Below are 27,458 nucleotides of genomic sequence, written 5' to 3' on the forward strand. Positions count from 1 at the left end.
ATATGGAGAACTCTTTCTCTCTCTTCTAAGATATTATGTTAGCTCTACCCTCTGTCCTCTTGGGCAACCTCCTTTTATAGGAAAAGTTGGCTTACATGTAACCTCAAGTGGACAACCTCCTTACAATGAGCTTTACTATACAACAACATCTCTTTACTACGGGCACACCCATGCTGTCAAATTCATGTGTTATATCTTTCAAGTTTTTCAACTGGCATATGTGGTTAAACAAAATCATGTTGGAAGTTAAACCAAGATATGGATTTGGTTCGTGGATCAACATATGATGTTGATCCAGTCCGAATGGATCAACTTCTACAGTTGACGCAGTCAAGTTGGATCAACACACGTTATTGACACACTGTGCAATATTTGGAAGTTTGGGGTAACTAGAAGAGCAAGTTGTGTCGGTTGCTTGTTTTAGAGTTTTACTATATTTAGAGTTTCTTTGTGTTTCTAGAAGTATGCTTTATTTAGAGTTTGTTTTTATTAGGAAAGTCTTTTTACTTGAGAGTCAAGTTTGTGAGACTATAAGTAGGCTATTGAGCCATAAATAATCGTACACCAAATTTGATTATCAGTGTAGTCTTTTATTTGCTTCCGCGTGTGCTCTCCTCTATCTTGCTCGATCCTACATTTGGTATCAGAGCAATGTGAGAGGAAGAGGGAAGAGAGGAAGATAGGTTAAGGAAGTTTTTTCGGTAGAGAAGTGTTTTTCATTAAAGAAGAAGAAGTTTTGAAAAGTTATGATGGTGCAAAAAAAAAAGTTTGGAGTCTTGAAGCTGCGTTTGGTTAGAGAAAGAGTTAGATAATTGTTAAAAGAAGAGGCGAGAATTGTTTAAAGGTTTGTTGGAAGATAAGTTATGCAATACATTATTGGAAGAAAAGTTCAGTAGTAAAAGAGAAGAAATCGATGGTGCTGCTGTGATTGTCCTAGGAACAATTACGAACTGGTAATGGCAGACGAGTGAGCTTGGTGCTAGGTTTGGAGCTCGAGCTATTAACTTCTATTATAATCCTTTGAAGAGAATAGAGTTGTGCCGATGAAAGACAAAGAATGAAGTTGGTTACAGCGTATTAATGGTATTGATTTAGGGTTTGTATCATATTGAGAAGAAGCTGTGCTAATAGATTTGAGCAGATGGTTTAGGGTTTAGGAAAGCCGAGTATCTGGTTGAGTTTTTTTTTTTTGAATCTTTGATGTTGTTGTGTTTGGTACCGAAATATGAAGAGGAAGGTGTTGGAGGTGATTTGAAGCCGCGGTGGATGCACAAGTTTGGGTACGAGTAATTTTAGTGGTTGATGTCGTAGGTGTGCTGATAGGGTTAGAGTGAGTTATACAGGTCCGAATACAACATGAAATTGATCTCTAAAGCTGGAGAGAATTGGTGTTTGTTGTCAATGCAGAGATACGCAAATTACTTGCGCTCTGTGTGTTTTGGTAGTTCTTGGTTGAGAACATAGTATGGCAGAGATACTCGAGTAGTGACTTATGGTGTTTGCTACCGGCTGGTGATGAGAATTAGAATGGAGCTGCTGTCAGAGTTCAATGATGATCGAAGAAGTGTTACGGAGAAGTAACTCAGGTTGATTACGGTGATGGACCGGACCTTAATATGGAACTGATAGTCTGGTCGAGATAACAACATAAAGATCGAGAAGAAACACAAGATGCTGCTTTTAAGGAAAGGTCTGCAATTCTTTGCGGTGATACCTTAAAAAAAAAGTGTTATTGGAAGATTGTTACAAAGGTCAGCGTTACAGTTGCAGAAGAACAGTAGTGTGACAAAATGTTGTTAAAGTTAAGTGTTACTGAAGAATTGTTACACGATGTAACAGAAGAAAGTGTCACAGTTGTGACAGTGACGAAAGAATTGTGACATTGGAAAAGTGTAACAGTTAAATGGCAAAGGTGTCGCAGAAAGCTGTTAAAGTGTTTGAAGAAGTTCAAGAATGGTTCAAAGGTAAGAGTTTGAAGAAGTTTTGGGTGACTGGTTGATTCAAAGGGTTAAGTCATGAATTCGAATTCAATGAGGATGGAGGATCAAAGCTTGTATTGCATTCAAAAAAGGACTGGTACAGTTTGATGGCGGATCAAGGGTATTTCAGTAAAAAAGGACTGGTACTGTTTGATTAAGTTGACTAGAATTCAGAAACTTAAAATGACAAGGTATGTTGGGTGGTTATGTTTGAGCTTAAGGGAGGATGGTATCATGTTAAGCTCAAACATGTTGGTTGAAGAGTTTGTGGAAGAAACTTGGAAAGCCTACAAACTCTGGAAGACTTTGGAAGAAAAGTTAGAGCTTGTGGCAGAAGCGTGACTGAAATAGAGAAGAAAAAACAACAACAAGTTTATGAAGAAAGAGAAGTAATCACCAGGTGATGATGAGAGATTTAAGAGATGTCACAAGGTTGTTAGCGTGAAACAAGATTGTAGGCGAGTAAAGTCTGCAAGTTGAGTGAAGCAATCCCAGTGTGGATTGGCTTAGAGTTGTGTGAAGCAATCTCAGTGGGGATTTGGCTTAGTGTTGTGTGAAGCAATCTCAGTGGGGATTTGGCTAGAGAAGTGAAGAAATTCCAGTGTGGAATTTGAAGAGTGTGGAAATACTACCTGTAAAGTAGGTAAACAAGAGTTGAGTGGATGAGCTACAATGCTCGATGATGAGTTTGTTTTTGTGTTTGATTAGAAAGTTGTATAGAGCACAATGAGGTGTTTTTGCGTGAGCATGAAACAAGATTATAGGCGAGTAAAGTCTACAAGTTGAGTGAAGCAATCCCAGTGTGGATTGGCTTAGAGGTTTGTGAAGCAATCCCAGTGGGGATTTGGCTTAGTGTTGTGTGAAGCAATCCCAGTGGGGATTTGGCTAGAGAAGTGAAGAAATTCCAGTGTGGAATTTGAAGAGTGTGGAAATCCTGCCTGTAAAGTAGGTAAACAAGAGTTGAGTGGATGAGCTACAATGCTCGATGATGAGTTTGTTTTTGTGTTTGATTAGAAAGTTGTATAGAGCACAATGAGGTGTTTCTAGCTTGCAAAAAAAGGTTTGTGTTCCGCTGCGATGAAGAAGAATGTGAAGTTAGTGTTTGATGATTGCTGTGAAGAAGATTGGTTTGTGAATTGAGTTTGTTAATGATGACGAAATTCTGGTATGAGAAAAGACAAGAACGTGTTAACGTTTATCAATGGAAGAAGAGGAATAAAAAATGATAAAAGACAAGGACGTGCAAACGTTTATCAATGGAAGAAGAGGGTTACGGAATTGTCGTTGAATGATATCTTGGTTTAAGGGAGGATGTTGGAAGTTAAACCAAGATATGGATTTGGTTCGTGGATCCAGTCCGAATGGATCAACTGCTGCAGTTGACGCAGTCAAGTTGGATCAACACACGATGTTGACACACTGTGCGATATTTGGAAGTTCGGGTTAACTAGAAGAGCAAGTTGTGTTGGTTTCTTTTTTTAGAGTTTTATTATATTTAGAGTTTCTTTGTGTTTCTAGAAGTATGATTTATCTAGACTTTGTTTTTATTAGGAAAGTGCTTTGAGTGATCGTCAAGTTTGTGAGACTATAAATAGGCTATTGAGCCATAAAGAATTGTACACCGAGTTTGATTATCAATGTAGTCTTTTATTTGCTTCCGCGTGTGCTCTCCTCTCTCTTGCTCGATCCTACACTGACGACGATAAACAGAACATTTGATGCAAAATTTGTGAGGTTGTTCAAATATGTACCAGTAGACTATTATAAGTTGGCAACCTGAGTCACGTTTAAAAGGGACTGTCAAACCTTAAGAAACGCCATCTAAACCAAATTAACCAATTAAATTGGTGACCATCAAGGTCGACTATGTTTGTTTTGATTTATTTATCCGAAGCATTCGATTTTCAACAATCTAATACAGTTTTACATTAATATGAGATAGTAAATATGTCAATAAAGCCGCATGCATATTGTGAGACCATCACCAACAGGGAGTTGTGAAATTTGAATGCGAGAAACAGATGCTAGTTTCTTGTTTAAATCAACAAAGACATCTTTAACACTCTTCATATGTTCATCAAGTGAAGATTCATCTTTCCAATTACCAAAGTGTGTTATCGTAGAGAATCATTCCTCCGACCCTGACTAGTTTTAGTAGTCTTTCATGATAATTTATGTAATTTCCCTTGTCAGCGTCAGCGAATGCATAGTCAAATGATCCTTCATTGTTTGGATGCACACGATTAATGAGAAAAGCTTCAGGTATATTAATTAATTTAAACCCGGGTATATGATGAACACTGTCGAAGACTATTGCATGTACTTACATCTTCTAGTAGTTTGTCAAGAACAGGGAGAGCAATAGACTCAATGAACTCCACCTTATGTTCTACCGTAGCGTTTTTAAAGAACGGAAGTCCAATCTCGAACTAACTTAACTGGTGACCAAATTAATGGCTATGACCTGCGTTATGTGAAGTGTATAGTACATTAACTGGTGAAATATGACCAAATTAATGAGTGATTAAATTAGGTTTTATGATTCCACTTTAGAATACATCAGTCTATTATATACAGATATTAGAGCAAATATAATGAGTAACCCACAGAGAAAATTCCCGAAAAAAATCATGTGGGTAAATTTGGCATTGGCCGTGAATATCAATCTCTATTAGAGATCATAACTTTCACAAACAAATTACTTGAAGCCATGTCCCCAAAGGAAACCCGGGACTATTTTTCGGTTGGTACAAATTCATTGGATTACAATAATAGAATGCACATAGTGATATGTGATAGAAAATAACTTTGCCATTTTGGGTAAGTGCAAGAGCAGTGACAAAGAGTGAGTATCCAGTGTAGACTCCAATCTCAATCGTCTTTTTTGCATTGGTGAGCTTTAGAAGTAGAGACATTATCGAACCTACATCTGCTGCACAAAGCATCACGCTCCTGCAATTAGAGTCAAAAATTGAAGATTGTTAGATCAAAATAAAAAAATAACAAAACGCAGTAGAAACTAGTGGGTAAATATGTTGAAGACTTCATGGTAAGTCTAAAACACTTACCATGGTTGGGTAACAGTATTTCTCTTAGCTCCTTTATAACTTCAGCCTCATTGGGTACACATTTGTCTCCAAGATATACTGTGTTAGAGCATAGCTCAGCCAATCTCGCATGCGTTTCTATATCAAGCATGTTTGTCAATGTTAGTGATCAAAACTATAAAGTCTTGATTTCTAGCCTATTAGCTAAGTCTCGGACTAGGATAGGAAAAGTATAGTTGAGCTCAAGGACTTCATGGTGATTCAACGACAACGACGAAGATCTACACCAAGGAACCGTGGAACTTCATCAACAAAAAGGTATGTGAAGACTTGAACTTATCTATCACTCGAAATTCTATCTATTCTTCTCCTACTTTTTATGAGACAAAATTCGTATGCTATATAGACTAGATCATATACACTTGATATTTCGAGCTGAGTATTCATTGCTTATCTTTTACTCGAAATCATGTGTTGGTAAAGCGTTTCTCTTTGATCAGGTTTATCTTCACCTAGTGACGAAAGTCATGAAAGGTTCAATCACTATGGAAATTGCTCTGACGAGAAAGGTATGTTGTTCTTCACGACTGAATATCCCCCTCTGAGAATGTTTCAATTATTGAAATAAGAGTTTAGAATATATAACCATGTATCCCTTGAACCGAAGTTTTCGAACTTTGTTGATCAAGAGAAATCGGTAGGATTATGGAATTGGCTTTCCAAGTCCGCGAACCCAGTCCGCAGACTCAGTTCGTGAACTGACGGAAGTTCTCGACCGAGAATTTCTGCTGGGATTTCCAAAACTCGTTTGTGTGCTAAGTCCGCGATCCCAGTCGCGAACTGGCGGAAGTTCTCGACCCGAGAATTTCTGCTGAGTTTGGAAAACTCAAACGATTCACTTAAGTCCGCGAACTTGTTTGTGAGATTAATAGGTTATGATCTAAAGATGTGCTCTGAACATGAAACATTAATTATTAAGGAATGATTTATGCAAACCGTGGCTATAATGTTCGTGAGCCGATTCTAATCGAATCGAATCATCTTTGTTTCGATTGTGTCTTATGTAGTTACATAAGATCTCATAGCAATTGAACAACTCTTAACTAGTTCATTTGAGTCAATTGAACTAGTTATGGTGAAGAAGAACATGATTAATATGAGATGCTCATATGGTTGATTGTTTGTACCCAAAATTATTTTTGGGCATGAACACGATGATGATTTGTTGATGATTAGTGAAGATTAGGGTAAAATTAGGTTAAAAATGAATTGGGGAAAAATGAAGAAGACAAAGGATTTTACGTGGTTAGGCATTGTGCCTACATCCACAGATGAATCTCTATAAGTGGAGTTATTTTATTGATCGTATTACAATTGCTTTCCCACTAGGGTTTTTCTTGGTCTCCCCTCCTCTTACTAGGGTTAGCATTTTCTGTATTTATACAATTGTGAATAAGGGTCTTACCCTAATTGTGAGGTAAGCATAAATGGTATTAACTTTCCTTGCATGCATGTTGTAATAATTTCCCTGCATGGCTCCCTGACATAAATTGCATTGAATTTCCCTGCATGCATGCTGTTGATTGAGCTTTGAATGGCATGACCTTCTGGCAGACTGGCTTGACTGATTTACAGGAATAACGGGCTTTGACTAGCGGGCTTCCCGTCAAATTTATTGATGGTACAAACATCGCCCCTTCTTAACCTCCAAGTTGTTGGTGGTTAAGAATTTTATTTATCCTTCCGTGTCGACTGTTGATGATGAGACTCGCCCCCAAGCGTGAGTAGAGATATTACAAAGACGCCCCCAACTGTAATTACCTGCAAAACATTTTCTCACGTGATAGGCGATACTTTTTGCCACGTGGTGGACTTTTGATGCTCGAGAGCTAGCCGAGACTTGAGGAATGTAGTGTGCTTGCAGCTGGGGCAAGGCTTTTTGCTCGCAACGTAACAAGGATGAAGCGCTTGCTGCTCGGGCAGGCTGGTTGTCGCTTGTGTTGAGTACGAGTCTTTGGACCAATATCGGGCATTGGGATCGTGGTTGAGACGAGACTTTGTGCTTGCCTAGGTGCAAGTCTTTCCTACTCGCATGAAAGACGAGATTTTATGCTTGCGGAAGCAAGACTTAAGTGCTCACGTGCAAGGTGAGGCTTTAAGTGCTTGCGAAGTGATGCAAGGCTAAATATTGAAGGGTCTAAGAAATCCTCATCTCGCACCTGATAATGTTGCTATCCACGAACCTCGAACTCGATCATGTCGCTATCCACGAACTTAGCTATAAAAGCTTACACGAACTTTGATCTCGATCAAGCTGTGGATTAAAAATCTACACAACTCCGCGAACTTAGCTATAAAAGCTTACACGAACTTTGATCTCGATCAAGCTATGGACTAAAAATCAACACAATTTCAAGAACTTAGCTACAAAATCTTAGCCGAAGTGTTATATATCTCGCCCCCAAGAGGTGGTTACCGCGTTTGAGGTGATATGCAACTCGCCCCCAACGAATTATGAGTGTCATGCTGCTTAATGCTTGCACTAGGGTGCACTTCCTTGCTGCATCTTGTTCGCGCATGGAAAGAGTATTGAAGTTTTCTGCTATCTCGAGTTCGCGTAGGGGGCCAATCCTACTACTCAAGATGCGCGCAGATTCGAGATGTGTGCATCTTTTCATGTCGTGGCACGCAAAAATGCTCGCAACATCGTAGTCGTCCGAAATGACCGCATGTCTGCCCTGAAAATACTTTGAGACTAATGTTGATTAGATGCATTTCAAAGTATAATCTCATTAAATTAATAGTTAGCTATCAAGTGGGAAGATAATATAGCTTGAGAACTGAAATCGTATTAAAAGGAGTAATTAGATTAAGACAGTCATACAAAACCCCTTTTGGCATTATTCTTGGTTCCAAAGGCCGTGCACCATTTTTTTTTCTTTTTAAACCTTCCAGCTTCAGTGGATGTCAAGCAGGCTCCTCATAAAGACTTTGTGCAACAGTTTGGATGAGTTCGTTATCAAACGCGCAGGTGAGGCTACCGCCATGACAAGTAAGCGTCGATCTTGATATGCATAAAAGATGTTGCCGACCTCCTGGTGTAGTCTGTTTCTCAGTGAAATGTCAAGTCCAATAAGTAGGAGTATATTCAACACCTGCATCCACACCAAAACGTTCAGCAGCTCTTTGTTACTTTTGTAGAAGTACTGTAAAAGCTAAATGTAGCATTGTATAAACATACTTGACAGAAGTATGTACACATATAGCAATTCTTAAACAGCTAGTGTAATTAGATCCATGAATTTGACTGTATGAGACTTGTATATAAGGTCACCGTGCACAATCAAAATATATAGATAGAAGAAACAGGATGCGCAAACCAGTTTAGCCGTGGAGGAGAGAGACGAAAGGAAAGAGCATGCATGTGAGCAGGTCAAAATATCCCTTGCTAATAATTGACACATGAGAATCACCAGCAACTAGAGTCTCTTTACATATATAAACGCATTCTTCATTCCACATAGGAAAACATCCAGTACATTGAGTTTGTTGGTGCAACCTCGTCGTTAGCATTGATCTCTGCTTAACAAATTTGATATTTTCAATCAAGCTCCACCACATGGCTATTAAAGTTCCTGTGACTTTAAGTGGTTAGGAGCTGTAAGGAACATTAAATTACAGCCCAAATTTCAGTTTCTAACGCGATAAGTGTTGGCTAAAACGAGAGATAAATGATTTTCCAAGTAAAAAATGCACATTACTAGCTCTTAGTCCATAGAACCTCCTTCTGGCAGATTGGCTTGACTGATTGACATGAATAACGGGCTTTGACTAGCGGGCTTCCCGTCAAATTTATTGATGATACAAACACCTTTTGGGTTATCATGTTGAACCAACATACGTGTACTCGTTTGGGCATGGTTTTATCAAACCCAGTAAACGTGTACCCAAGTGTGTATGACAAGCTATGTCTTTCGATCTAACGGTGGAGAGATATTGTCTTGAATCTAAATCAGGTTTTCATATAACGGTGGATAGAGTTTCCTTTTTACCCAAGGAAAAACCCTGATTTGAAAGGCTATATATAGGAGACAGCTAGCAAGAGCAAAACGTAATCCCCACACGTCTGTGTGCTATTAGTGCGCTCGCTAGAGTCGATCTCCATTAACTCTTGAGTTTCTTCTCTAAACTCGAGTTAACGACTTAAAGACTTCATTAGGATTGTGAAGCCAGACCGATAATACTTTTATCGTAGTTGTGTGATCTGATCTTGCATCTTCTATCGTACGAGTACAATTGATTGATTGGCTTGAGATCGTGAGAGTTCTCCGATAGGCAAGATAAAGAAGTCAGAAACATCTTCGTCTCACTGTTTGTGATTCCTCGACAATCCGCTTGTGTAGTCAGGAAGGATTGTAGAGAGGTGATTGATTAATCTAGACTGTTCTTCGGAAATATAAGTCCGGAATATCAATTGGTTCATGTTACCTTGATTACATATCTAAAGACGGAACAAAACCTAGGGTTTATCTGTGGGAGACGCATTTATCCTTTCGATAGACTTTTCTGTGTGAGACAGATTCGTTTATTATCAAGTCTATGATTTTGGGTTGCAGAAACTCTTAGTTGTGGGTGAGATCATCTAAGGGAATCAAGTACGCAGTGTCCTTCTGGGATCAACTGTACCTTGTATCAGTGGGAGATTGGTAGGGGTTCAACTATAGATCAGTCCGAAGTTAGTTTGCAGTAGGCTAGTGTCTGTAGCGGCTTAATACAGTGTGTATTCAATCTGGACTAGGTCCCGGGGTTTTTCTGCATTTGTGGTTTCCTCGTTAACAAAACTTCTGGTGTATGTGTTATTTCTTTTCCGCATTATATTTTATATAATTGAAATAATACAGGTTGTGCGTTCGTGATCATCAACTTCTGGTACCATCCAAGTTTTTATTGATCAATCAACTACAATCCAACTTTTGGTTGTTGATTGTAGTTGATTGATCCTTGGACATTGGTCTTTGGTACCATCCAAGTTATCTCTCTTTGATAAAGACTCGCTATTGATTTTATCTTGAGTAGAAATCAAATCGAGAGACTGAGATATAAACTCTTTGATATATCTTTTTATTGATTGAGTCTGAAATGTCTAGTTGATTATCATAAAAAATATACTGGAGTTTGTCCATACAGATTGCTAAGCGAAATATTGGTTGGTGTTGTTAGACCCCCGCTTTTTCAATTGGTATCAGAGCAGGCAAACACTGTAAACCTAACAAGTTTGTGTTTGATCATTCCTTTTAAATTGATCCATGGGAAATTTAATAGGAAAGATTGCTCCTGACATCTGTAACGCACACCAGAATTCCTTAAGGATTGTTCGAGGATTATTATGGATAAAACCTCCTGGGTTACATGATAATCTCTTTTCATCTAAAAGGGAAGATTTAGATGATAAGAAGAAGTCTAATAGAAAAAATAAAAAGAAGGATAAACGCTCAATACGCTCAAGGATATGGAAACTCTCTAGATTAACTCTTGATCTCTATGAGGAATACTATCGTGATGAATCAATTGACAAAGATCTGTTTAAAGCGCTCGAAGGCGTTTTTAAGTTCTTAGAAAAACTTAATTCTCTTAAGTATAAGAATCATTCATGTTAATTTTGTTAATACTGTACAACCCAGAAATCGGAAATATCCTTCTTCTAGCCGGAACAAACGGAAGATAGAAAGCTTCAGCTGTCCCGACTATCATCATTATTTTGATTATACTACAGTGGCTGTTCACACTTATCAACCAGACATGCCGCATGAGAAATTTTCTGCGCATCATGCCTCTTGGTAACAATGATGGCATTTATCCCATTTGTATATATCTTGAAGTGGGGCAAGAAATGGTTTAAGTTGTGTACTGCTGTATTGTTTTGCTTTATATTGCGTTTGTTGTCTTTCACTAATTTTGGTTGCATACCTTAATGTGAAAAAGTGCTAGAATATCCTTTTTGTCTCTTGGTTCACGTTTGTTCAGCCCAAGCCCATGATCAAGGTATGTGTATATATATTCGAGTGGTCCGCGAATTCTCTTCTTTCTTACCTATTCCGCGTACGTGAACTAGGGTTTGTTGTTCTCCACCATTAGAACTTCCTTGAAGAAATCAAGAGGGAGGGTGTTTGAAGTGCTCTATCCAAGTAGGTTTTATCCTCTTGCTCCTCTCAATTTCTTAGAACTATGGTGAATTCTAAGGTTACAAAAGAGAGTTCCAAAAATTCAAAATCCTCTAGCTTGAATCCTTCTTTTAATCAAAGCTCTCTTAGAATTAGGCTTGTGAATGATGCTTGTAATAGAGTGTTTGATAAAATTTCCAATAAGGGTTTTATTCTAGAAAAGAGGATTGGTTTTTCAAGTGGGCATGAAGAAGATTTAGTATGTTTTTCAAAATTCAAGATTAGAAAAATCTTTGATGGTCTAGGTCAAGGATTTGATTCTCTTACAAGGATTTTCTATGCCAATATTCATGATGTTGATTATAACAAATTGGAATTCAAGTCCATGATTGGTAAGAAAAGGTTCCTTGTTGATAGAGACCTAATTTCAAGGATTACTGATATTCCATTAGGAAACGTACGGCTTCCTAGACCCGTTGATGAACCTCCTACTTGTGATGATATTTCCATTAGGCTTTGTGGTAAGAAGGTTGTTTGGAGTCAAGGAAAGTTTCCCACTAATGATCTTAGTATATCCTTGATGGCATTTGTAAAACTTGGTATTCCCAACCTTTTTCCCTCCACAATCGAGAATTCTCGGTGGAGCCATGACTTTGCGGAATTGGTTTATTTCCTTAATTCGGGTATTTCTAGTCTCGGTGTTTGTGGATTCATTATATCTCAAATGATCTCGATGACTTCTCCCATCAAAATGTTGGGATACCCTTGCTTGGTTAGTCTCATTTGTCAAGATTGTGGGTGTGAATTTATTGGTAATTCTATTGGAGTTCCCAAGTTGTTTCGTCCATGTACCTTTAGGCGTGTAAAGGAAAATGCTCATAAGCGAAAAAGAATTTCCTCTCTTGATTTTAGCAACCCTACTACAATAGGACTTCTTCAAAATATTCATGAAGGGGTAAAAGAAGTTGATTCTAGAGTGAGGTGTGTTCAAGAACAATTTCCTTGGTTGCAACAAAGTTTCCCGAACTCAAGGAGGAGTTGAACACAATTCGATCTTCTTGGAATATCTCGGATGAAGAAGAAGAAGAAGAAGAAGAGGAAGAAGAAGAAGAAGATGAGTAGTTCGTGTTTTCATTAATACCTAGTATGTCTTATTTTTGGATTTGTTGGAAGAATAACTAGTGTTTTGAATGACTACAAATAGCTATTTTGTTTTCATCTTCTTGTTTATTTTTTATGTTTATTGGTATTAAATTCTAAAAATATTTGGAGGATGATTGTTATTGCAGTATTTTATTGGTTTGATATATTGCAATATTTTTATGGGAAATGTATTGTTTGCGTCCGTGAACTTGAAGGTCCCATATTGCTGTCAAAACTAAAGTCGTTCATGAATCGGTATTCTTATTGATGAAAGGACGAATGGACTTTTGACATATACAAAAGTTATGCATATGAAATCATGTAATTGATGGAAAATAGGATTAAATCTTTTGTGTGACAAGGATAAAGTCTATTATGTTGTTATGCATATAATGATGCAAAAATAGAATAGATCCTTGTATGTTATCCACGGTATTGATCTTCATTGATCCATCTTGCTATGTTTTACCGTGAAGGCTCCATTGTGTGTCTTATGTTCAGCACCTTACAACTTAGTCGATTAACCTTGGCTTTGTTGGTTGTTCCGTAAGATGCTATATGTTGAGCATTATGAACTAAATTAATCATCCTTGGTTATTTAGTTTTGTACTCCATAAGTTTTTCTTATTATGTTGAGTACATGTATGGTTAAGATGGTCATGTTCTATGATAATCTTAGTCGGGGTTCCATAAGTTCTCTTGTGTTGAGCCCAAAAATAATTAAATTGATTACTTCGGTGATTAGTTTGGTTGTTTGTATTCCAATTGGATTAATTATAGGTTCTCTTTTAATTAATCTAGTTGAGTTTTCATATATTCCACAAATTCTTGTGTTGAGTATATGAAAGGATACACTATCATGTTCGATTGGTTAATGTAGTCACGTATTCCGTAAGGTTTTCCTTATGTTGAGTACTTGAACGGCTAAGTTAGTCACCTCCATATGATTAACTTAGTCGTAGCCTGTTGCTCCGTGAGTTTACTTATGTTGAGCACTTTCAATTAAATTGATCACTTTTGTGGTTTTGATTTAATTGCGTATTCCAATTAGAATATTCATGGGTTTACTTGTGAGTATTTTGATTGAGTTTTGGATATAAGAAATCATTCACATGGTTTTTGGTGCCCAAATAAAAATCCTTCCTTTCTTCCGAAATTAAGGTCGCTCTTGTTGTTCCTTTGGGAATGACATCAAATGGGGGAGAGTTCTTTTTAACTTGTGCTTAATGGCAATATCTTGCGGGGAGTGCGGCTGTGGAATTTTACAGGGGTTATCTTGCTTCTTAAAACTCCTTGATGAATGTTGTTAGCTTCGGATATAAGATGATATGTTGTCTTTCTTTTGGGCATGAAATGTCTCTTGTGGAAATTTCATTATGAACCCATTCTTGTACCTTTTCCAATTTTATTGACAAAAAGGGGGAGAAATATTGTAGTTCACACTACAAATACATATGGTTTTCGGATCATTGTGTAAGGGGGAGTGATTTTCATGATCGAGATGGAGTATTGACTAAGGGGGAGTGATACATATCACCATAGTATTATTGTTAAAGTCGTGATGGAATTGGACTTTGATGTTCATAATAATACTATGACATTGTATAATAATGATCGAGAATCTCGGTTTCTCTCATTTTATAGCTACGGATCTTCAACAACGGTGATACTAAACTTACAACCTTTGGGATCATTGGAGTACTTGGAAGGACGAAGATTTCAAGGAACGTTGAAGATTTGATTATGGAATAGGAGCCACTAAAGTTTATGTTTTTTGTATTCCATATGCATTAATAGTTTATGTTTTTTGTATTCCATATCAAGCATGTTTGTCAATGTTAGTGATCAAAACTATAAAGTCTTGATTTCTAGCCTATTAGCTAAGTCTCGGACTAGGATAGGAAAACTGTAGTTGAGCTCAAGGACTTCATGGTGATTCAACGACAACGACGAAGATCTACACCAAGGAACCGTGGAAATTTATCAACAAAAAGGTATGTGAAGACTTGAACTTATCTATCACTCGAAAGTCTATCTATTTTTCTCCTACTTCTTATGAGACAAAAGTCGTATACTATATAGACTAGATCATATACACTTGATATTTCATGCTGAGTATTCATTGCTTATCTTTTACTCGAAATCATGTGTTGGTAAAGCGTTTTGCTTTGATCAGGTTTATCTTCACCTAGTGACGAAAGTCATGAAATTTTCAATCACTTTGGAAATTGCTATGACGAGAAAGGTATGTTGTTCTTCACAACTGAATATCTCCATCTGAGAATGTTTCAATAATTGAAATGAGAGTTTAGATTATATAACCATGTATTCCTTGAACCAAAGTTTTCGAACTTTATTGATCAAGAGAAATCGGTAGGATTGTGGAATTGGCTTGCCAAGTCCGCGAACTGACGGAAGTTCTCGACCAAGAATTTCTGCTGGGATTTTCAAAACTCGTTTGTGTGCTAAGTCCGCGAACTGGCGGAAGTTCTCGAACCGAGAATTTTTGCTGAGTTTGGAAAACTCAACCGATTAACTTAAGTCCGCGAACTTGTTTGTGAGCTTAAGAGGTTATGATGTAAAGATGTGCTCTGAACATGAAATATTAATTATTAAGGAATGTTTTATACAAACCATGGCTATAATGTTCATGAGACGATTCTAATCGAATCAAATCATCTTTGTTTCAATTGTGTCTTGTGTAGTTACATAAGATCTCACAGCAATTGAACAACTCTTAACTAGTTCATTTAAGTCAATTGAACTAGTTATGGTGAACAAGAACATGATTAATATGAGATGCTCATATGGTTGACCTTTTGGGTTATCATGTTGAACCAACATACGTGTACTCATTTGGGCATGGTTTTCTCAAACCCAGTAAACGTGTACCCATGTGTGTATGACAAGCTATGTCTTTGGATCTAACGGTGGATAGAGTTTGCTTTGTACCTAAGGCAAAACCCTGATTTGAAAGGCTATATATAGGAGACATCTAGAAAGAGCAAAACTTAATCCCCACACGTCTGTGTGCTACTAGTGCGCTCGCTAGAGTCGATCTCCATTAACTCTTGAGTTTCTTCTCTAAACTCGAGTTAACGACTTAAAGACTTCATTAGGATTGTGAAGCCAGACCGATACTACTTTTATCGTAGTTATGTGATCTGATCTTGCATCTTCTATCGTACGAGTACAATCGATCGATTGGCTTGAGATCGTGAGAGTTCTCCGATAAGAAAGATAAAGAATTCACAAACATCTTCGTCTCATTGTTTGTGATTCCTCGACAATCCGCTTGTGTAGTCAGGAACGATTGTAGAGAGGTGATTGATTAAACTAGGCTGTTCTTTGGGAATATAAATCCGGATTATCAATTGGTTCATGTTACCTTGATTTTATATCTAAAGACGTAACAAAACCTAGGGTTTATCTGTGGGAGACATATTTATCCTTTCGATAGACTTTTCTGTGTGAGACAGATTCGTTTATTATCAAGTCTGTGATTTTGGGTTGCAGAAACTCTTAGTTGTGGGTGAGATCCGATAAGGGAATCAAGTACGCAGTGTCCTGTTGGGATCAGAGGCGTAGGAGTACAACTATACCTTGTATCTGTGGGAGATTGGTAGGGGTTCAACTATAGATCAGTCCAAAGTTAGTTTGCAATAGGCTAGTGTTTGTAGCGGATTAATATACAGTGTGTATTCAATCTGGACTAGGTCCAGGGGTTTTTCTGCATTTGTGGTTTCCTCGTTAACAAAACTTCTGGTGTCTGTGTTATTTATTTTCTGCATTATATTTTATATAATTGAAATAATACAGGTTGTGCGTTCGTGATCATCAACTTCTCTAATCCAACTTTTGGTTGTTGATTGATCCTTGGACATTGGTCTTTGGTACCATCCAAGTTATATCTATTTGTTAAAGACTCACTATTGATTTTAGCCTGAGTAGAAATCAAATCGAGAGACTGAGATATAAACTCTTTGATATATCTTTTTATTAATTGAGTCTGACTGTCTAGTTGATTCTCACAAAAAACATATTGGAGTTTGTCCATATAGATTGCTAAGAGAAATATTGGGTGGTGTTGTTAGACCCCCGCTTTTTCATACTGTACGTCAAATTCAAAAGGTGAAATTCTGACAAAGAAGAAGAAACTCGACTATGTCCAATATTATATGTCTAGTACATGTCAATCATTTTATACTCCGGCGTGTTTAAATATGCAGTATGATTCAGTTTCATATCTTTAAAATATCTCATACGAAATTCATCAGTGAATTACCTGATAAAGTTGTTTGCTTTACTCCATTGATCTAGAATAATACCTTCGTTCACTAGAAGTTCAGTATGAAGCATCATTTAAAGAATTAAGTACTCAGAACGAGAAAATCATCCAAAGTAAAATAAACTTGACTGTGAAGATGAGCTAGCTTCAATAACAATATGATTAACTGAAGCATTCTCATGATGACCTTAAGAAAAAGAATAATTCCTCTCTGCTGATAAAAAAAAGATTCAATCTCGTATTAATGGTTTAGTTGGTGACGACTTTGATAAATCTATGGAAAGTATGAAGAATAAAACTCTTGCCTTTTCTAAATTCTGTGAAGGTAGTCAGCCTAAGTTGATTGCCTTAAATTTATAATCCTTTTATTTATTTCTTTGAATTTGTGCTCTCAAATTATGATTCTATATTAATTTTGCAGAGTCTGAGAAGTTGAATCAATCCACTATATCCCAGTTGAGGTCCAACTTAGCTAAATTTTGCAAGGACCGTGCGAACATGGAGATTTCTTACACGAATCTTGAAGACTCTCTTACTTCTTCTCGTGACCGTGCGCGAAGACGGTTCGCATATCTTCAAAATTTCGCAGAAATCAATGCCAGAAATATTGAGAAATAAGTTATTCACAAGGCTCATGTTAATGCTCAGACTTTATTTAATCAAATCCTTCTGAGCAACTCTCTTTCTCCAGTAACTGTTCCTCCTCTTAATATAAGCGAAGACGAGAAGTATCCAGAACCGGATGGTGACTATGAATTTGTAAGCGATGATGAAAAAGATCATGAAGATGATATTGATGCTTCTGTACATGAAGATCAACTTGAGAAGGACCAATATGGAAATATTGATTCTATTGATAAGACTACTGCCTAAGTTAAGGACTCAAATCCAAGCCACAAGATTGATGCTGAAAAGTCTTTAATTGAACATGATGTTCCCTCCAACAATGTTTAGTCTTCGCACTCCTTAATTATATGAATTTATTTCTTATGTTTTGATACATTTTGAACTTGTTTCTTAATCAAGAGAGATGATATATTTTTATTTTAACTCCCCTACTTGCCTCTTATTATATATCTTGTAAGAAACAAGTATACGAATTTTGCAAATCTTTTACTATCCATGCAAAACAACATTAGTTTACATGTATCTTTTCTCATAAGGTCTTATGTTTCCTTCCTAAGTAAAGGTATAATATTGCCTTTATTTATCTTTTATTTTTGTGCGACAAGATCGTAGGCGGTCGTTACACCTAAATGTAAGGACCCTTTGATCTTGTCTTATAATATCATGTATTTTTGGCTCTTCAGGATATATTGATGCAATAATGTTATAGGCCTAAGTACTCTCGTGAGTAAAATCCCCATTACATTGTCGCCTTTGACACAATTCAGATCCCTAATGGAGGGTCTCGTCCTTATCTTCCCCCTGATTGCCCCTTCAAGGAAGCTTACCTCTACCGGGTTAAGGTTGGCTCCTCCCATCCAGTAATACAACAACCAGTTGTTTTCGCAGCCTCTTATCCCTCCACCGATATGGCTTATGGTTACAAGACCGCACCGTAAGTGGGGTATCTTCGGACCGAGTGCATCATAGTCAGGACTTGTCAAGAATGGAAAAGTAGGCTCCAACGCCCACAACATTCTTGACTCAACCGTGTACCTCGGCGCCATGATCAAGTTTCTGCACTCCTTAGGAGAGACTTTCTTACCTTGGTCTCCCAATCTAAGGCAACGAGTTTAGACTGAAAATTCAAGGCACCTCTCCTGGATGTGCTTTTTCGTTTTTTTCTCACCCAAAATCTCCATGACTCGAGTTCCAGGGTCGATGTAGCTTTCCCTCGAGTCATGCTTATCAGGTTTTCCCCAAATGTAACGTGCGATAGGTCTTACTTTTTTTCCTCTTGTATTTATGCGGACTAAGGTGCACGCCATAATTGGATGCCTCTCTTCTGTGGTTATATATTCAGCTGCCTTATATTTATGTCTTATTATAAGGAATTATATTTTCTTTTTCTGATTTGAGAACGAACAAAATCTTTAAACTTGCTTATTGAATTTAATTTTACATCCATGTTTAAAAATAAGAACTTTCATTCTTGATTTCGCATTGTTTTACTTGTGCGATTTATATCGCATATCTTTATGGATAATATTTCTTCAAATATAACCTATTCCAAGGACGATCTAATTTTCGTCCTACATTTCTTCCTTCATGATCTCCCTACTAATAAGCTTCATTTCCAACTATTCTTTTTATTATATATGGTCCATCCCACTTCTTTTCCAACTTTCCATCACCTCCTCTCTGATAAACTGGTATTTCTCGCAACACTAATTCTCCTGGTTGAAATTCTCTTATCTTAACTCGTTTATTGTATTCTCGAGCTAATCTTCTTTGATAATTTTCCATATGTTGCAAAGAGACCTCTCGAAATTCTTCCAGATCATCAAGTTTTGTTAAAATTAAATCCGCACTTAGATTCTTCTCACAAGCTTCCTTCTTTGTAGTAGGGATAATGACTTCTGTTGGTAACACTGCTTCTACCCCATATGTTAAACAGAAAGGGGACATTCCTGTCGCTTCCCTCCTTGTTGTTCTAAATGCCCATACCACATTATGTACTTGTTCGCACCAACCTTTATTATTCCCTTCCAACTTCTTCTTTAATGTGTCTGCGATCGTCTCGTTGGTTGCTTCTACTTGTCCATTACTCTGCGGATAGAGAGGGGTAGACTTTCCACTTTGAATTTTGAACACATTTAATAGCATCTCTATATTATCACCTTCAAATTGTTTCCATTGTCAGATAATAACTATCCAGGTATTCCAAATCTGCATATGATATTTTCAAAAATAAACGTGAATATATCTTTATCACGAATATGTTGTACTGCTTTCACTTCTTCCCACTTTGTGAAATAATCTGTTGCGACAATTAGGTATCTTCTTTGTCCTGTTCCTAGTATGAACGGACCAACAATGTCAGTTCCCCATTTTCCGAATGGCCATGTGTTTGCTGACGTGTTTAGCATTGCTCCCGGTGCGTGTATTTTTTTCCCATGACGTTGACACTCTTCGCATCGTCTTGATACTTGCTTTGCATCTTCCTGCATGTAAGGACAATAGTATCCTTGTATCTTCGCTCTGTATGCGAGTGATCTTCCACCATTGTGGTTTCCAGCATCCCCATAATATAATTCCTTTAAGATTTTCATTCCTTCTTTTCGCGTAAGACATCTAAGAGAAGGTCCGAGAAATGATCTTCTTATAGAGAATTCCATCCCTTAGTTCATAATTTGTTGCACGACTTTTTAACTTGTGCTCTTCTATTCTTTTTCTAGGTAACTCTCCCTTATCTAGATATAAATGAAGCTCAATTCTCCAATCTTTGTCTTCGTTCATTTTTTCTCCTTCTTTATCTTCTACTATCATCACTTCTGCTTCTGTTCCATCTTCCTTCTTTATAGATAGTAAATAAAGTGTTTGTATCTTTATATCTCTTGAAATTGGATCTATTAACATGGAGGGTATAAAAGCCAATGCATCTGTGAGCCTGTTATCTTTTCTTCCTACATGTATCCAACTTATATTTGGAATTCTCTCTGCTAATTCCATGACCAATTTCTTGTATGGTTAATTTGTAGAATATTTACCTTCTACCTATCGAATTACTAATTGGGAGTTACTAGTTATTCACGCTTCCTTTATCTCCATTTCAATTTCTAACTTTAATGCATGTACAACTGCCTCATATTCGGTTTCATTGTTTGTGGATGCGAACTCCAACCTGAATGAATAAACCATTCGCGCTCCTTCTGGTGAAATAAAGACAACACCAATACCATTTCCTTCTCCATTAGACGATCCATCTACTAATATCTCCCATCTGTTTGAATTTTGATCTGTTAATAAATCTTTAAGATTTCCATGTTCCTCATCCACGTCCATCATATCTTCTACATATTCATCTTCCTCCAAAGGAAATTCGGCCAGGAACTCTGCGATGATTTGTGACTTTGGCGAAGATAATACTTCAAAACCGATTTCAAAATTTCCCAATTGTGCATTCCATCTTTCAATTCTCCCTGATCTTTTTGAATTTTTCATCACAGGCTCAAATGGTACCTTTGTTAATACCTTGATCTTATGAGCCTGAAAATAAATGTGAAGTTTAAAGGACGCGTACACGAGCGCGAGAATTAGTTTTTCAATCTTTGATTAATTTTTCTCTGCAGAATTTTACGTTTTGCTTATATAATATAATGTTTTTTCTACCCCTTTGTTAGAGCATAGCTCGGTCTATCTCGCATGCGTTGCTATATCAAGCATGTTTTTCAATGTTAGTGATCAAAACTATAAAGTCTTGATTTCTAGCCTATTAGCTAAGTCTCGGACTAGAATATGAAAAGTGTAATTGAGCTCAAGGACTTCAAGGTGATTCAACGACAACGACGAAGATCTACACCAAGGAACCGTGGAACTTCATCAACAAAAAGGTATGTGAAGACTTGAACTTATCTATCACTCGAAAGTCTATCTATTTTTCTCCTACTTCTTATGAGACAAAAGTCATATGCCATATAGACTAGATCATATACACTTGATATTTCGAGCTGAGTATTCATCGCTTATCTTTTACTCGAAATCATGTGTTGGTAAAGCGTTTCGCTTTGATCAGGTTTATCTTCACCTAGTGACGAAAGTCATGAAAATTTCAATCACTTTGGAAACTGCTCTGACGAGAAAGGTTTGTTGTTCTTCACGACTGAATATCGCCCTCTGAGAATGTTTCAATGGTTGAAATGAGAGTTTAGATTATATAACCATGTATTCCTTGAACCGAAGTTTTCAAACTTTGTTGATCAAGAGAAATAGGTAGGATTGTGGAATTGGCTTGCCAAGTCCGCGAACTCAGTCCGCGAACTGACGGAAGTTATCGACCGAGAATTTCTGCTGGGATTTCCAAAACTCGTTTGTGTGCTAAGTCCGCGAACTCAGTCCGCGAACCCAGTCCGCGAACTAGCGGAAGTTCTCGACCCGAGAATTTCTGCTGAGTTTGGAAAACTCAACCTATTAGCTTAAGTCCGCGAACTTGTTTGTGAGCTTAAGAGGTTATGATCTAAAGATGTGCTCTGAACATGAAACATTAATTATTAAGGAATGTTTTATGCAAACCGTGGCTATAATGTTCATGAGCCTATTCTAATCGAATCGAATCATCTTTGTTTCAATTGTGTCTTGTGTAGTTACATATGATCTCATAGCAATTGAACAACTCTTAACTAGTTCATTTGAGTCAATTGAACTAGTTATGGTAAAGAAGAACATGATTAATATGAGATGATCATATGGTTGACCTTTTGGGTTATCATGTTGAACCAACATACGTGTACTCGTTTGGGAATGGTTTTATCAAACCCAGTAAACGTGTACCCAAGTGTGTGTGACAAGCTATGTCTTTTGATCTAACGGTTGATAGATAATGGATTGAATCTAAATCAGGTTTTCATGTAACGTTGAATCAGGAAGGTCATCTGCTTGTGTACTCAGGAAGGATTGTAGAGAGGTGATTGATAATCTAGGTTGTTCTTAGGGAATATAAGTCTGGATTGTCAATTGGAACCTGTTACCTTGATTTTATATCTAAAGACGGAACAAAACCTAGGGTTTATTTGTGGGAGACAGATTTATCCTTTCGATAGACTTTTCTGCGTGAGACAGATTCGTTTATTATCAAGTCTGTGATTTTGGGTTGCAGCAACTCTTTGTTGTAGGTGATATCAGCAAATGGAATCAACTACGCAATGTCTTGCTGGGATCAGAGGCGTAGGAGTACAACTGTACCTTGTATCAGTGTGAGATTGGTAGGGGTTCAACTATAGATCAGTCCGAAGTTAACTTGGAGTAGGCTAGTGTCTGTAGCGGCTTAATACAATGTGTATTCAATCTGGACTATGTCCCGGGGTTTTTCTTCATTTGCGGTTTCCTTGTTAACAAAACTTCTGGTGTCTGTGTTATTTCTTTTCCGCATTATATTTTATATAATATAAATAATACAGGTTGTGCGTTCGTGATCATCAACTTTTCTAATCCAACTTTTGGTTGTTGATTGTAGTTGATTGATCCTTGGACATTGGTCTTTGGTACCGTCCAAGTTATCTCTCTTTGATAAAGACTCGCTATTGATTTTAGCTTGAGTAGAAATCAAATCGAGAGATTGAGATAATAACTCCTTGAGATACTTTTTATCTAGATTGAGTCTGACTGTCTAGTTTATTCTCTAGCAAAGTATTTCGAGTTAGTCTATACGGATTGCTAAGAGAAATATTGGGAGGTGTTGTTAGACCCCCGTTTTTTCAATTGGTATCAGAGCAGCCAAACACGTTAAAGACCTCATCAGTCTGTGTTTGTAGCGATCTGACTCTATGGACAGAGGTGATATCTCTATTAACGTACCACCAGTATTTGATGACTCAAATTACATATGGTGGAAAATTGCTATGCGAGCTTTTCTTCAATCGCGTGATTTCAATCGTGGGTATATGTAGTCAATGGCTATGATGCGCCAGTTGTTGCAGCCGTAAACGGAACTGTTCCCAAGAATATTGGTGAATATAATGATGCCGAGATTCTTGATGCAAAGCAGAATTCTGAAGGGCTGAATGCTATCATACATGCCATTGCCCCAAGTCTTCAACACCATGTGTCTAATTTCACTAGGTCTAAAGATGCTTGGGATATCTTAGAAACCGTATTTGAAGGAAACTCCAGTGAAAAGGAAGCTAGGATTCAAAACCTTAATTCCGATTGGGAGAACCTTTGTATGGCAGATGAAGAAACATTTGATGAGTTTAATCACAAAGTGTCTCAAATTGTTAATGTATCTTTTGCATTGGGTAAGACTATTCCTGAAAAGGACATTGTGATGAAAATTCTCAGATCGCTGCCATCCAGATACGAGTCTAAGAAGCATGCCATCGTTGAGGGGAATAACCTTAATAATATCTCTAGAAACACCTTGGTTGGGAAGCTAAAGATCTTTGATGATGAGCATACATCCAAAGTCGGTAAGGATGTTTCCTTTAAAGCACAGAAGAGCACTAAATTACTTTCCAAAGGTAAAAGTGTTCATGTCTCTAAGGATGATCAATATGAGAACGATTTTTCAGATGAAGACCTTGACAAGTCAGTCTCCTTGATCACAAGACAGTTTAGGGATCTTCTGTTGAAGAGAAGTAAACGATTTTCAAGAGACAAACCTAGGTCATCAGACAAACCTCACAATCGCGTACCTCCTAAAAACAGGGATGATGGCGAGGCTGATGACGAGGACATTCCTCAGTGCTTTAAGTGTAAGGGGTTTGGCCATTTTGCAAACGAATTCCCCAATCGCAGAAAATACAATGGGAACAAAGGTCTAGCTGTAACACTTGATGAAATGTCTGAAACCTATGATTCCGATGAAGATAGGAAATCAAGTGTAGGGCTTCTTGGTGAAAACATCGATTTTGATACTTGTAGCAATACATATATAAACCTCAATGGGTTCAGGTAAAAACGAAACGCAATCAAGCTGGAAGATTCGGTTGATTTATCCTTTGGAAACTCTGATCGTGATGTTTCAGGATCTACTATGCGTTTAGCTGCTGTCGCACCACAGATGCCTGAATATTATCCAAGATTGGCGTGCTCGTTTTGTTCGATGAAGGGTCACGAATTATCAAGATGTTACAAGTACAAGCATAAAATGAGGAACGCCAACAAACTTCAACGAAGAGAAGATCGATTAGCAAGGAAGTTGGAACTTGCTCAGAAGACCGCCAAGGTGTGTAGGGATAAAATTAGACCATTTGAAAACAAAGTATGGTCAAATCGTTTTGATAGACAGAATCCTGAAGATTCCTCTCTTGAGGAAAGTGGTGGACAAATTGTTGTTCACCACAACATAAATTAATTGTGTTGTTGTGCAAATCTTGTCTCATGTGCCTGATTAAAAGAGACAAGATCGCAAACGTGCAGGATTGTGGAAAAGTGTTTCTTTAGGGTTGTGTTTTTTGTCTATCAAACAAAAGAAAGGGTTATTATCGACAATTCTACTCTTTATAGGGTTTAGAGTTGAACGACCACGAACCTGTTTTTAGGTTTCGAACCCTACATTCCTTTATCCTTCTTGATATCCTTTTTATCTCTAGACCGGATGAGATTGTGAATTCCATCCACAAAAATCAGTTGGTTATAACTGTTCTCAAAGCATGTCTATGGAAATAAGTGATGTTAACATGATTGTTAAGCCATCAATCAATCAAGGAAAAGAAAAATCTCATGTAACTCCGTCCTGAAAAAGAAAAAGGAGGAATACAAGAAAGCTAAAGGCAGTGTCTTCTAACTCTCAGAAGTTTTCCGATGTTCTTGATGAGTTGAAGGAAGTAAGAAAGGAGATTCGTGAAATAAAGACTTTTGTGTCAAAGTTCTTAGAAATTCAGAGAGCCCTGGTACGACATAGTCAGCCAAGACAGTTCGTTGATATAAACTCCTATCTTCGTGAACCGTATGTTCCTATGGTTGTTGACAACAAGGAGTTTGGCAATGATGCTGAATTTCTCAAAGGCATTGTCGCCTAGGATGTCTTCTTTTTGGATTAGATGGAATAATAACTAGTGCTTTTAATAACAATGATTGTGACTACACATAGCTATTATTTGTTTTCATCTTCTTATGTTATTTTTTAGGTTTATTGGTATTAAATTCTAAAAATATTTGGAGGATGATTATTATTGCAGTATTTTCTTGTTTTGCTATATTGCAATTTTTTTATGGGATATGTATTGTTTGTATCCGTGAACTTTAAAGTCCCATATTGCGGTCAAAAGTAAAGTCGTTCATGAATTGATATTCGTATTGATGAAAGGACGAATGGAATTTTGACATATACACAAAAGTTATGCCTATGAAATCATGTAATTGATGGAAAATATGATTAAATCTTTTGTGTAACAAGGATAAAGCCTATTATGTTGTTATGCATATAATGATGCAAAGATAGAATAGATCCTTGTATGTTATCCACGGTATTGATCTTCATTGATCCATCTTGCTATGTTTTACCGTGAAAGCTCCATTGTGTGTCTTATGTTGAGCACCTTACAACTAAGTCGATTAATCTTGGCTTTGTTGGTTGTTCCGTAAGATGCTATGTGTTGAGCATTATGAACTAAATTAATCATCCTTGGTTATTTAGTTTTGTACTCCATAAGTTTTTCCTTCTTATGTTAAGTACATGTACGGTTAAGATGGTCATGTTCTATGATAATCTTAGTCGGGGTTCCGTAATTTTTTTATGTTCAGCCCAAAATAATTAAATTGATTACCTCGGTGATTAGTTTGGTTATTCGTTTGTATTCCGATTAGATTAATTATAGGTTCTATTGTAATTAATCTAATTGAGTTTTCATATATTCCACAAGAGCTTGTGTTGAGTATATGAACGGCTACACTATCATGTTTTATTGGTTAATGTAGTGACGTATTCCGTAAGGTTTTCCTTATATTGAGTACTTGAACGGTTAAGTTAGTTACCTCCATATGATTAACTTAGTCGTAGCCTTTTGCTCGGTAAGTTTACTTATGTTGAGCACTTTCAATTAAATTGATCACTTTTGTGGTTTTGATTTAATTGCGTATTTCAATTAGAATACTCATGGGTTCTCTTGTGAGTATTTTGGTTGAGTTTTGGATATATAAAATCACTCACATGGTTTTTGGTGTCCAAATAAAAATCCTTCTTTTCTTTCGAAATTAATGTCGCTCTTGTTGTTCCTTTGGGAATGACATCAAATGTGGGAGAGTTATTTTGAACTTGTGCTTAATGGTAATATATTGCGGGGAGTGCGGCTTTGGAATTTTATAGGGGTTATCTTGCGTCTTAAAACTCCTTGATGAATGCTGTTAGCTTCGGCTATAAGATTGCATCTAAATTAAGATGATATGTTGTCTTTGTTTTGGTTATGAAATGTCTCTTGTGGAAATTTCATTATGAACCCGTTCTTGTACCTTTGCCAATTTTATTGACAAAAAGGGGGAAATTTTTTTGTAGGTGACACTACAAATACATATGGTTTTCGGATCATTGTGTAAAAGGGAGTGGTTTCCATGATCGATATGGAGTATTGACTATGGGGGAGTGATACATATCACCATAGTATTATTGTTAAAGTCGTGATTCAATTGGACTTTGATGTTCATAATAATACTATGACACTGTATAATAATGATCGAGAATTTCGATTTCTCTCATTTTTATAGCGACGGATCTTCAACATCGGTGATACTAAACTTACAACCTTTGGGATCATTGGAGTACTTGAAAGGACGAAGATTTCAAGGAACGTTAAAGATTGGACTATGGAATAGGAGCCACTAAAGTTTATCTTTTTTGTATTTCATATGTATTAAAAGTTTTGTCACTATAATTGACAAAGAGGGAGTTTGTTAGAGCATAGCTCGGTCTACCTCATATGAGTTGCTATATCAAGCATGTTTGTCAATGTTAGTGATCAAAACTATAAAGTCTTGATTTCTAGCCTATTAGCTAAGTCTCAGACTAGGATAGGAAAAGTGTAGTTGAGCTCAAGGAATTGATGATGATTAAACGACAACGACGAAGATCTACACCAAAGAACCGTGGAACTTCATCAACAAAAAGGTATGTGAAGACTTGAACTTATCTATCACTCGAAAGTCTATCTATTCTTCTCCTACTTATTATGAGACAAAATTCATATGCTATATAGAATAGATCATATACACTTGATATTTCGAGTTGAATATTCATTGCTTA

The 27,458-nt window shown here is 37.0% G+C and overlaps 1 pseudogene; it reads right to left on the reverse strand.

Annotated features, from left to right (window-relative positions):
• Nucleotides 1-3,929: 3,929 nt before the first annotated feature.
• On the reverse strand, nt 3,930-16,689 carry LOC113352195 (annotated as a pseudogene).
• Between the last annotated feature and the right edge of the window lie 10,769 nt (nt 16,690-27,458).

This window comes from Papaver somniferum, chromosome 2 (genome assembly GCF_003573695.1).
Source record: "Papaver somniferum cultivar HN1 chromosome 2, ASM357369v1, whole genome shotgun sequence".
Classification (NCBI taxonomy): domain Eukaryota; kingdom Viridiplantae; phylum Streptophyta; class Magnoliopsida; order Ranunculales; family Papaveraceae; genus Papaver; species Papaver somniferum.